This window comes from Notamacropus eugenii, chromosome 2 (genome assembly GCF_028372415.1).
Source record: "Notamacropus eugenii isolate mMacEug1 chromosome 2, mMacEug1.pri_v2, whole genome shotgun sequence".
NCBI lineage: Eukaryota > Metazoa > Chordata > Mammalia > Diprotodontia > Macropodidae > Notamacropus > Notamacropus eugenii.
The window spans coordinates 333,049,659-333,062,237 of NC_092873.1; the positions used below are offsets into that span (position 1 = coordinate 333,049,659).

Below are 12,579 nucleotides of genomic sequence, written 5' to 3' on the forward strand. Positions count from 1 at the left end.
GTTAGCACAAGATGGCAGACTTCCACTAGTTTTGTGGTTTCTGTAGCTTGAAACTTCCTTTTCATCCACAGCCTTGGGTGATGAGAGTATTTTGACCCTTGTTGAGTTTTCTAGTTGCCAACAAGGGGAATTGAGGAACAGCATTCTTTCACATCTGACTCTGATGAATCATTTCTGTCTCCTTGAGATCAGGAACTGTTTTAAATTTCCTATTCTTCAGGGGATGGTCTTGAGGTTACCCTGGACTCACCAATTACATCCTCCCCTTTGCCCTTGAATGAACTGAGGCACTCTATCCGGTATACCCCTGTACTTGTTGAAAACGTGTGAGGAAGCAGCATTCCTGCAAAGAGTTAAGAAGCTTTAACTCCCTGCAGGAAGTCTGTAGCTGAAATCATACCTAAAGAGGAAACATTAAATGTGTCGTGGGAGAAAAGGAAAGCACTGTACTAAAGTGGTTACCCTGAACAGAGGCTACTGGAGCATCCTGCTGAAAACTTCCTGTTTTGCTATCAAGTTAGAAAACAAGGTAAAAATCTTGTCTTAAATGACTGTCGTATAAACGTTTATTTTTACACTTTCATTACTTTGGCCAGGGCTCTCTAGGCTTTATGGTTTCCTAAAACAGCACTAGTGCCATTTAATTGAGCCCCACCTCTCTTCCCTTTGTTTAGCTTCCTCTCTATCCTTTTTTTTGGGGGGGGGGGGTGTTATTTAATGTTTTTGTCATTTGCATGAGATACTATTTTTGTGTCTGCATTACATCCTACTTTAGACTTTTCCCTGAGGACTGGACACCCTTTAACTTATTCTAAGAGTTCAGTAGATGCAATCACAGCTCTTGAAGGAAATCAGCCCCCTCATTCACTGCAAGTGTTGATAAGGAAATAAGACTCCGGGAGGAAATAGTTCAAAAACCTTGAGATTCAACTTCATTGCCAAAAGGAGGCACCCAAATGCTTCTGGCCTCCAGAGGGCCTCAAAATGAAAGAACAAGGTGGGTTTGCAGAAAAAAGAGGAGCTCCATGATTCTTTGTTAAAATAATAATCTTTTGAGAAAGTTGAACATTATTTGAACAAACATATTCCAAATACTTTCTCAAAAAGGGTTCTCTTGCAGCAAAAAATTTTTTAGAATAAAGGCCTACTTACTCTAAATAAAGAGCAGCTAGGTGATGCCTTGAATAGAGTACAGAACCTGAAATCGGGAAGATTCATCTTCATGAGTTCAAATCTGGCCTCAGGCATGAGCAGTGTGACCTTGGGCAAGTCACTTAACCTGTTAACCTTATTTGCCTCAGTTCCTCATCCATAAAATGAGTTGAGAAGGAAATGGCAAACTACTCCAGTATCCTTACCAAGAAAATCTCAAGTGGGGTCATGAAGAGTTGGATAGGACTTGAAACACTGAATAACAAACTCTAAATTGGATTGGTTTGCACTTACCCAGTTAATTTGCGATCATGTAAAATAATCAAGTAATGTTTAAACGAGGAACAGAAAATAAAAGTCTAATCTTGATTCTCCTTGGTATCTAAATGTTAGTTGTTCATTTAAAAATAAATAGTGACATCTTTTGTTTTTTACATTATCTACATTTGCAAATACATATCTTTACTTCATTCTCTCCTCCCAGAGGGGTAAAGGAAAAAAAAAGAGAAAAATAAACAGTTCACCAAAACTAAACAAAAATTTTAAAAAGTACATTATATGCAGTTTTCTACAACCATTAGTCCCCTACCTCTGCAAAGAAGTCATAAATTCAATTTCTATGGCTTTGCAGTTTTTTTTTGTTTACATTGTTACAGTCAATGGTTCTGCTTACTTAATTTTGAATCAGCTCATGTAAATCTTCCTTAATTCTTTGTCTTTATTGTTTATTACAGCTCAGTAATATTCCACTGCATTGATTACAAAATTCTGTTTTGCTATTCTCCAATTGAGAAGCATCTACATTGTTTCCAGTTCTTTGCTGCTACGAAGTGCTGCTGTACATCTTTTTGGGAGGCACATAAGACCTTATTATCACTGACATCCTTGAGGTATATGTCTAGCAGTGGGACTTTTTTTTTCAAAGTACATAAACATCTTAGTAATTTTCTTAGCATAATTTTAGTAATTTTCTTAGTATAATTCCATCACTTCTGTTGCCTCCTCATTTCCATTATGGATTATAGCTCATCATTTCTTTGAGAACATATTTTTTGAGCTACTAGAGCAGGGATTCTTAATCTGTCTTTCTCCCCCTTACCCACCTCCACTTTTCAATCTCTCTCTCTGTCTCTGTCTCTGTCTCTGTCTTTGATGGAACCCTTTGACAGCCTGGTGAAGCCTATAGAGAACTCTTCTCAGAATAATATTTCTAAATGTGTAAAATACATAGAGTTACAAAGGAAACCAATTATATTGAAACACAGTTATCAAAGGGTTCTGTGGACCCCCAAATTAAGGACCTCTTATACTAATCAAGTCACAGTTAAAATCCCACCTTCTAGAGGAAGTCTTTTCTGATCCCCTTAATTCTAATGCTTCTCTCTGCTCTGTTTCTATTTTATCTGTATATAGCTTGTTTGTACATAGTTTGCCTGTAATCTCCCCATTAGACTGTGGGAGCAGAGACAGTCTTTTCCCTTTCTTTGTGTTCCTCCTGCTTAGCACAGTGTAGTCACTGAATAAATTTTTAATGACTACTGACTAAACCGTAAGCTACTTGAGGGCAGAGACTTTGTAAGTTGCACAGTATAACACCTATCATTCTCATGTTGTTCTAAGCCCCTGTTATAGTCTTTCATTCAAGCTTGCCTTTTATTTTGCCTCAAAATGCTATGTACCATAAAATTATCTATCTCACTTACCTCCAAGCAAAACTCCTATTTGATTGCATTTAGGTTTTTATAAGGAAAATAGTCTTGGTTGTTCTGATTTAAACTAATGCATGAATGATTGATATAGATTTTTTTAACCGTTCCAAAATTATTTACATTTCAAAAAAACAAGTGTTTGTTAATCCCAGACAAATCTCTGATTTGTGGAATTAGTGGTGGTTTGAGGGGAACAGTGCAACAAAGTTAATGAATAATTTAGGCAGTATCAGGGAAGATAATTTTTTCAGAAGGGAGGCCTTTATGCAAGACTGCCAGTCTTCCCTGGGTAACATTCCTTGAGGCCAGCTCTCATCAAATTTTCTCCACCCTTCACAGCTTTTCTAAGATTTTTGAATCTCCATTTTCCTCAACAGCTCTCTGAGTGGTTTGGGGATGGGGATACAGCAAGGGAGTGGAGTAGGCTGAGGTGGTGAGTACTAAATTGGTATTTGTAAATTTGAGAATACTTGCATATAAATCTCTCATGAACTAACCACTGAAGAATATTTGCTTTCTCTTGTGGTGATATTGCAAGTGTCTTTATCCCAAACCACTGTCATTTTAATGTCCTTAAGCTGTGAAACATTTTTCCCTCCTAGAAGTGGCTTCTGCACAGTCTCTTGATCTCTGCAAAGAAGCACCTTTGCTCCTTCCCTGCTCCTTCCCTGCTCCTCCCTGCTAAAGATGATTTTTACCACCCCAAATGATGCTACAATTAGCTATGCTAAATTGAAATCTTATGAAATATATTGTGGTTACATAAAATGGCAATTAGAATGTGGTCTACATCATTATAAATGAATGTTTTTCATTATCCTTTACTGTCAGCAAATGCTAGTGTGAAACCATGCCTCATATGGCCACCACGAGGAGAGCCTGGAAGTGCCTTCACATTTCAAGTCTTTCTGTGGATACAGGGTTATTCCAAGGATTCCAGACTCAATACAAAGAGATGTGAACGGAAATTTTGAGTGAGTCCCCAAACTGCCATTGGTCTTTGCTTTTCTTGACACTGAGGGAATACTGGAATCATTTGTTAATGTCTGTCCTGAATCTTCTGCTCCCACTCTGCCCTCAGTCACCTTTCCTTTGTAATTATGGTTTTTATTTTAAACCAAAGAGTCTCCTCAGTGAAGAAAAGTGAGTCACCTAAAACATGGGATGTTAACTATAGAAATAGGAGATGAGAACTCCTGGTTTGCTTTTTATTACTTTTTTATTACTTTCTTCTTAATAAAGAAAAGAATATCTTCAAAACAACAGGGTTTTTGTTTCCCCTCCACCCCTCTCCTCCCTCCCAAGGGAAGGGGGATGTTTTTTATAGGTGTTTCAATTCATTTGAATGATAGCAAACATTAAGTACCATAATGTGCAAGGTGCTGTGTTGAGAGAAGACAAAACCAAAAACATCTCTAATCTCGTGGAACTTTAACTCATCTAATAGAATAACTTGTGTAGAGATATACAGATACAAAGTAATCGAGGGAGGGAGGTTAGTATTGACTGGGATTGGTGGCCAGGAGTGGTAACTGGTGAATCTTGAAGAAAGTCGGGAGTCCAAAAGGTAACAGTCAGGAAATATAGCATACCACACATGAGAGACAGAATTGATTCCATTTGGATCCTTTGCCTAAACATTGCAGTAGCTTGCAACAACATTCAGAGATATTCTTAGAACACATAACATTTTTAGAAACATGATAAACAAAAACATTTCTGTAGAAATATATCAGAAACAAATAGAGATCACTGGACAAGTAGTGAAGGATAATAACATGTGTATGTCACTGAATTTATCAAATATAACCAAAAGTGATTTACCCTCAGATAGAGTCTATGAGACAAGAGCCAAGATGGAGTTAAAAGGTCCTCCGTGGGTAACAGCAGAGTGAACTCAGCCAACAAAATGCTGAGAAAATGCTGAAAAGAAAGAAAATGCTGAAAGAAAATGCTGAAAAAGATGCCTCAAATGAATAACTGAGTTCTGGTTTTGCTATTGAAATGGAAAGGCTTTTGGGGGCGACTCAGGACCAGGTTATTGACACCAGAAATTATAGAAGGTATAGCTCTTTGTAGTGCCAATGCAATACCTACAACAGCCACTATGGTTATACATATGTACTTTCAGGGTAAATTCGCAAAATATAAACTCTCTTCCTTAAAGACAAAGCCAAAATATTTATTCAGATACCAGAAAGCCAATTCCACCATGATAACAAGGAAGTTTGTACACATTTCCAATACAGGGAGGACTGTTGTCCCCAAGGCTTTACTCTGTCAGGCCTCTACACAAACAAGCTCTCTTAGGCAAAAATCACTCCCTCTCTCATTCATGCTAGCTGCTCTGCCTCAGCTCTGGCTCATCTCTCTCTCTCAGCTCTGCCTCATCTTTCTTCCTGCTCCACCCTTCCTGCTCTACTCATTCAGCAAGTTCCTCCCCCCATGGCATGGGCCTGTGGAATGGGCCAAAGCTCAGAGCAGGTCACATGTGCCTATTAAGAGGCAGGAAAGATCTTCAAATTCCTTTACCATCATACCCTGTAAGGACCTTTGAATTAGTATCCAATGCAAAATATGTAAGTGGTAGAAATTGTTTAACTCACAGTGATGTAAAGCTGTAAAAATCTAACTCCTAAACAGTGAGCAAGACATGACCTGTTGGCTAGAATTATGCATAACAAGGTCATTATTTTTCACTGACAGATGACAAATTTCTGTACTAATGTGGCACCCTTTGGGGTAAAGGTACTTAACCTTTTTATATCATGGAATCCTTTGGAAGTCTGATGAAGCCTGTTGGACCCCTTCTCAGAATGTACAGCATAAAATACATAGACTTATAAAGGAAACCAATTATGTTGAAATGAAGTGGTAAATATGAGTGCATGTATGTTTGTGTGTGTATATATATCTTTCAAGAGGTGGTTCGTTCTCTGATATTAGGAGTTACATTACAAGGAGAGTATATGTGTGTGTGCCTGTGAATTTTTTTTAAAGGGTCATTATTGTAACTGATCCTTGGGTTGTAATGGATAGCTGTCCCTTAATTCCATCAAGTTTGACTGAGGACTTTTTCACATTTCATAAAAGGGTAATTCAATTCTTTCTAATTCCATTTAGCTTCACTGATTAACTTTTTCCACACTTTGTTTAAGATCTAACACCTTATTATCTGACTCATTACTATCTGTGATTTCATTAGCTGGGCTGGGGGGAGACAATTGAATAGGACTTTCCTGATGAACTCTACTTCTCTATTACCCTCTACCTTTTAGCACTGGAAACATGCCATTATTACTGATCCAACTGTTGTCAAAAATTGTCCAAATATAATATTGATCCATAAAAAAATTAAGAATGACACTTAATTAAAACCAAAATAACCACAATCTCCATGTTACATGAATTTTAAAACTTTCAAAATATGATTTAACAGAGGGGATCAAGGTTATGCAGAAAAAGGATGAAATGTATATTATGCTTATTATTTAATTGAATATTAGGATTGTATCGAGGATATTTTAAGTGAGATAAAAGAGGAACTTGGATCCTAATACAATTGTTCAAGTAAAAAAGAACAGTTATTTTATATATAGTAGTCCATGGGAAATTAAATATAAAGGAATAATAGCAGGGTTACTTTTTCTAGGACAATTTCTATTACAAAAAATGAGGAGAATGACATAAAAGTATAAATTCCAATCCATCATTCATTCTCTTCTCCTGGTTTGGCTCATTTCATTTTGTGTCAGTTTATGTCTTCCTAGGTTTCTCTGAATACATCATGGCTTATGATATAATAATATTCTCTTACATCCATATGCCATATTTGTTCAGCTACTTCCCAACTGAAGGGTACCCCCCTTAGTTTTCAGTTCTTATTTACAGCAAAAGTCTCTATAATGAAAAAAAACAGTACATACAGATCTCTCCCCTCTTTTTGCGATCCTTTTTATGACATATGACTCCAAGTAGGATCATGTGGTAAGATGGTTTCCCGTCTCCCTGCTCTACTATACTTCATTATAGTCTTCAGAAACTCATGATCTTGTAAGTTGCTTTTTTATGATTGTCTTTCTCCATTATATTATGAGTTCTTTGAGGAAGATTTTCTTTTACTTTCTTTGTATCTCCAGCACTTAGCATAGTGGCTGGCTCTTTTAAAATATGTGTATTGACTCACTGACATTATTATTCTTATCCAGTCCCTCCAAGAATTTTTATTTTCCATTTTTTTTGTCATCATTACTAATCTAATGAGTGAGAGGTGGAAACTCAGAGTTATTTTAATTTGTGTTTCTGTGATTATTACCATTTTAAAATGATGCTATTATTTTATATTTCTTCCTTTGAGAACTTCCTGTTTATATTCTTTGAACATTTTTTTCTATAGGGTTATAGTTGTTCTTACATATTCAAATCAATTTTTAAAATATCTTGAATATCAAGTCTTTACTAGTGAAGCTTGCTGCATGGATTTTCCCCTATTATATCCCTTCTAATATTATATTCATTGATTTTATTGTATAGTGACTTCCTAATTTTATTTGATGCAAATTGTTCTCTTTATCCAGTTTTCCAAGGTTTTTTTCCTCCCCTAATCTACTAATTTGCTTATTATGTAACCATTTATATTGAGATTATATATATATGTATATATTGTGATATCATTTAGCATGTGATATCATTTAACATATGCTAGAATGCTATCCATTTTTCTCAAGTTTTATTGAGTATTGAGTTCTCACCCTAGTAACTGGGGTTTTGGAGTTTAGAGAATACTACAATGTAGTACAATGTATTGTAGAACAATGTTCATTTGTTTCTGAGCTTTGTGTACTTAGGAGGTGTCAAACTCCTTGGAGAGATCAGAGCCAAGATGGCAGAGTAAGCAGAAAATAGCTATTATTCTCCCTTATTGACCTCTTTAAAAAACAGAAAATAACATCTCAGGAAAAATCCTGGAAGAGCCAATGGAAAGATGGGGTAGAGCAGTCTCTTAGCCTGGGAAACTTGGAGGATCATCAAGAAAGGTTCATCTCACTTGGCTAAGTACATTCCAGTACAGGAAGCATCCCAGCAAGCCAGCAACAAGTCCCACCTCAGCAAACCAGCAGGCTATCCTGAACCCCAGGGTGATTAAACAGGCAAACTTTAACACCAGGACCCCATACAAGTTGTAGCAGAGCCAGAAGAACTTACAGACCCAAGTTCAGAGAATCACCACATGTGCCAGTGTAGCCACAGTTAAGCAGGTGTTCTCCAGCAGCCAGACCCCCTTTGCTTCAGTGTGGTCTCAAGGAAACAAAAGAAAACTCCATCTGGCAGCATACCCAAGACAACACCATTAGGACCCCAGCTCAGCATCAGGTAACATATCAGACCCCTAAAGCTCCAGCTGCTAGCACCTGAGGCCCCAGCATACAAAGCTAGTGACCAGCCCCTTGTCCCCCAGCACAAGAAGCTTGGAACAGTATACCCTATGATCCAGCAAGCAAGCTCAACTTTAAAAGCCAGGAAATAGGCACACAAAATGAGAAAAAAGTGAAAAAGAACATTGATCACAGAGAATTATTATGGTGACAGGGAAGATCAAAGCACAAACTCAGAAGAGGATAACATTGCCAATATACTTTGATCTGAATCCTCAAAGTGGAATGCAAATTGATCACAAGCCCAAAAAACCTTCTTGGAATAGTTCAAGAAGGATTTTAAAAATAAAATAAGAGAAGTAGAAGAAAAATTGGGAACAGAAATGAGAAGTATGCAAGAGAGAGCCTACAGCTTGGAAAAGGAAGGACAAAAATTGACTGAAGAAACAATTCCTTAAAAATACAATTGACTGAATGGAAAAGGGGGTACAAAAACTCATTGAAGAGAAGAACTCCTTAAAAATTAGAACTGGCCAAATTGAAAAGAGGTACAAAAGCCAATTGAAGAAAACAATTTATTAAAAATTAGAATTGGGCAAATATAAACTAATGACTCTATGAGACAACAAGAATCAATGAAACAAAATCAAAAGAATGGAAAAAATAGAAGAAAATGTAAAATATTTCATTGGAAAAACAGCCATCTTAAAAAATACATCCAGGAGAGAAAATTTAAGAATTTTGGTCTACCTGAAAGTAATAATCAAAAAAGACTGTGGATAGCATCTTTCAAGAAATTATCAAGGAAAACTGTCCTGAGGTCCTATAACTAGAGGATAAAACAGTCATTGAATGATTCCACCAATCTTCTCTTAAATGAGATCCCAAAATGAAAACTCCAAGGAATATCATAGTCAAATTCCAGAATTATCTGGTCAAGGAGAAAATACTGCAAGCAGCCAGAAATAAGCAATTTAAATATCCATAGTCAGGATTACACAGGAACTAGAAGCTTCTATATAAACAATCAGAGGGCTTGGAATATGATATTCCACAAGGCAAAGGAACTTGGATTATAACCTAGGATCAGCAAAACTGAGCAAACAGATGGATAATCAATGAAATATGGAAGTTTTAAACTTCCCCTTTGTGTTGTCTGTTCCATTAATCTACCTTATTTTTTTAACCAGTGGTAAGTAGTTTTTATGATTTCTGCTTTATACTGTAGTTTGCCCTTCTTTGTTATCATTTCTCTTGATAATCTTGATTTTTTGTTTCTCCAAATTGAATCTTATTATTTTATCAAGTTCTGTCAAGTAGCCATTTGATAGTTAAATTGGTATTGCACTTAAATTATACATTAACCATGGTAGTATTGTCATTTTTGTTATATTGTCATAGGCTAGTCATGGTCATTGATTATTCCTCCAGTTATTTTTTAAGCAGTACTTTGTAATTAAATCTATACAACTTTTGTATGTGCTTTGATAGAATGACCTCCCCCTTCCCCCAATATTTATGCATTTTGTAGCTTGTTTGAATGGTATTTTCTCTACTATGGTCTCTTGAATTTTGTTATAATTATGTAAAAATACTATTGACTTTCATGGTTATTTTGTAGTCAGCAACTTTGTTGGAACCATTTTCTTGTTTAGAATTTTTGTTGATTATCTAGGGTTTACTTAGCAAACTATCAAGTCATCAGGAAGTATGGAGAGTTTTATCTCTTCTTTATCAGTCTTGTAGGCTTTACTTTCTTTCTCTTGTCTTATTATTGCTGCCACAATTTCTAGAACTATGACAAAAAATAATGGGAAGATTTTTCATTTTTTCTCTCATATTTCTTAGGAATCTTTCCAGTATGTCCTCATTGTATATAATGCTCGCTTTAGGTTTTAGATAGCTATTTTTTATGATTAAAAAAGGGTCTGGACTTTGCTTTGTAGAATTTTTAGCATAAACGAGTTGTAACTTTATCAAAGGCTTTTTTCTACATCTATTGAATTATGCAGTTTTGGAATTTTTTTGTTTTTAACATGATTATGTTGTTTTTCTTATGTCCAATGTGGTTATAATAATGAATAATTTCTTAGATGAATGGCTGAAGACTATTTGACAGAATTTTATTAAAACTTTAAATCAATATTCATCAGTGTTACTGGTCTATAGTTTTTTTTTTGCTTTATCCTTCCCTGATTTAGATATTAGGACTATAATTTTTATTGCATACGTATTAATTTTTTTAAAAGTTTGATAGAATTCTCTTATAAATCTGTTTGAATCAAGATTTTTTTTTCTTTGATCATACTTTTACCACTGGTTCAATTTCTTTTTTTTTAATTTTGAATTAAGATCTCTATCCTCTCCAGGATGCATTCTGGGACTTTCTCTACCATATCCCAGAAACCTTTAATTTTTGGAAACTCTCTGCAGCCCTAGGATTTACACATGGGAAGTACCACCTCCCCCTCATCCCTATTATGATCTCCTGCTAATTGAATGATTCTTCTCAGATTCTTCATTTTAAATAGGGTGCACAGGCTAGTCACTTGTTGATTCCTGTCCAGGCTGCATATATCATTCTCTTCTTGGATTCTTTTTCCTGTGACCATGTTTCCAAGTCAGGTACCTTCATTTCCCACTCTTTTAACTCTTTTTTTTTTGCTTTCTTTTATGTGTTCTCTTTCTCTGTTAGAATTTAAACTACTTGAAAACAGGTATTCTTTTTCTTTCTGCTTGTATTAGTATTTTCAGTGCCTACCGCAGTGCCTAGCACAGAGTAAATATTTAATAAATGCTTATTGACTGACTATTTAGTGTTCTGTTAATTTGGGTATTTTAGTGACAGAGAACTCACTAGCTTTCAAAGTAGTCTATTCTACTTCTAGATAGCTCTGTTAGGAAGCTTTTCTTTAGGTTGAATCAGATACAAGTTTTCTGCAAATCCAACTTATTATTCCTAGATTTGCCTTCTGGAACCACATTTTCTTATTATTGTTGTTTTCAGTCATTTTTTAATCAGAACATGCCCTTTCTCCGAAGTCCAAAAGCTATGAAATGTTATCAAGAGTTAATAAATGCAGGAAGACAGAGTGAAAACAAAAGAGCAATGCAATTTCCACTGAGTCCTTTTTTTCTATTATTGTCTGGTACCATTCGAGAACTTCTTGATTCTTCAATCACTAATTATAAGTGAAACAAAACAACAACAAGAAAACTATGCGTTTTTCAAATTTTGTCTGTTTCCTAAACAAATCTAATTCAATGAGGTGATTTTCTTATATTTAACTTGGCCATTTTGGTTTTGCATTTATTTCAGACGTGGAATCATACAGGAAAGCCAAAGGTACAGAAATACTGTTCGTAAGAGAAGTTTGTCACAGCTATTCTTCCATTAGTGCCCATTTTCCACCACATAACCAATGCCTCTAATATTTTCACAGCAGCATCACTCCTCAAGCTGAAGTGTTTGTCAGAAAATATGCTTTTTTGGGATAAGACAAAGATTATAGCTGAGAACATTGGAATGGCCTTCCAACTGCAAAACCTTGGAAAGAATATAGGAATATAACACTAGATTATTATAGAAAATCTAGCAAAATAGACATAGAAGACTAGGATTTCTGCTAATAGCTTATAGACAAACAACCTATGATCTGTCACTCACCCTGTTTTGCTCAAATTGTGTGTTCGTCCTTCATTGCTGAAGAAGACCATGCCATCAGAGAAATTATGGCATGGCTTGCACTTAACTTTGTTTTGAGTGAGGGAGGGCTGTGCAGGTCACCAGCTTCACTTTTCCTCCAGAACCATCTGAATCCAGTGACCAGATATTCATCAGGATGACTGGAGATGGCCCAGGATAAAGCAATTGGGGTTAAGTGATTTGCTCTAGGTCACACAGCTGGTGAGTGTCGTGTCTGAGGTTAGATTTGAACTCAGGTCCTCCTGACTCTTGTAATGATGCTTTATCCACTGCACTACCTAGCTGCCCCCTTTGCTCAGTGTAATGACTGGGTAGTATAGAAGAATGAGTACTACCTGGGAGTCAAAAGAACTGACTATAATGGAAAAGTTACTGGACTTGGAGTCAGAGGACTTGGATTCAAATTCTAATTATTTACTGCAGTACTTTTATAATCCCTGGCAAGTCACTTAATATTCTTGAGCCTTAGTTTCCTCACCTGTAAAATGAGGGGATTGGATAAAGGGATCTCTGAAGTCCTTTTCATTTTTAAAAGTCAGTTTTGAATACTCTCCTTTTTCATTTCTGCCTACTGTCTTCCCTGACTTCCTTCAAGTCCCACCGAAAATCCCTATAGAAAGAGTTTCCTCATCCCTCT

At 35.9% G+C, this 12,579-nt stretch overlaps 1 long non-coding RNA gene across 3 annotated transcripts in view; it reads left to right on the top strand.

Moving 5' to 3' along the window:
• The first annotated feature begins 201 nt into the window (after positions 1–201).
• LOC140528065 (uncharacterized) overlaps positions 202–12,579 on the top strand; it is a 111,533-nt gene continuing 99,155 nt past the window's right edge. For 2 of the 3 annotated variants that reach the window (XR_011975049.1, XR_011975050.1), the window contains exons 1-2: positions 2,172–3,294; positions 3,693–3,835. This is a non-coding gene — a long non-coding RNA (uncharacterized lncRNA). Of the gene's footprint in view, positions 530–1,886; positions 2,043–2,171; positions 3,295–3,692; positions 3,836–12,579 lie in introns of those variants that run through there. The other variant, XR_011975051.1, reaches the window with a different exon arrangement.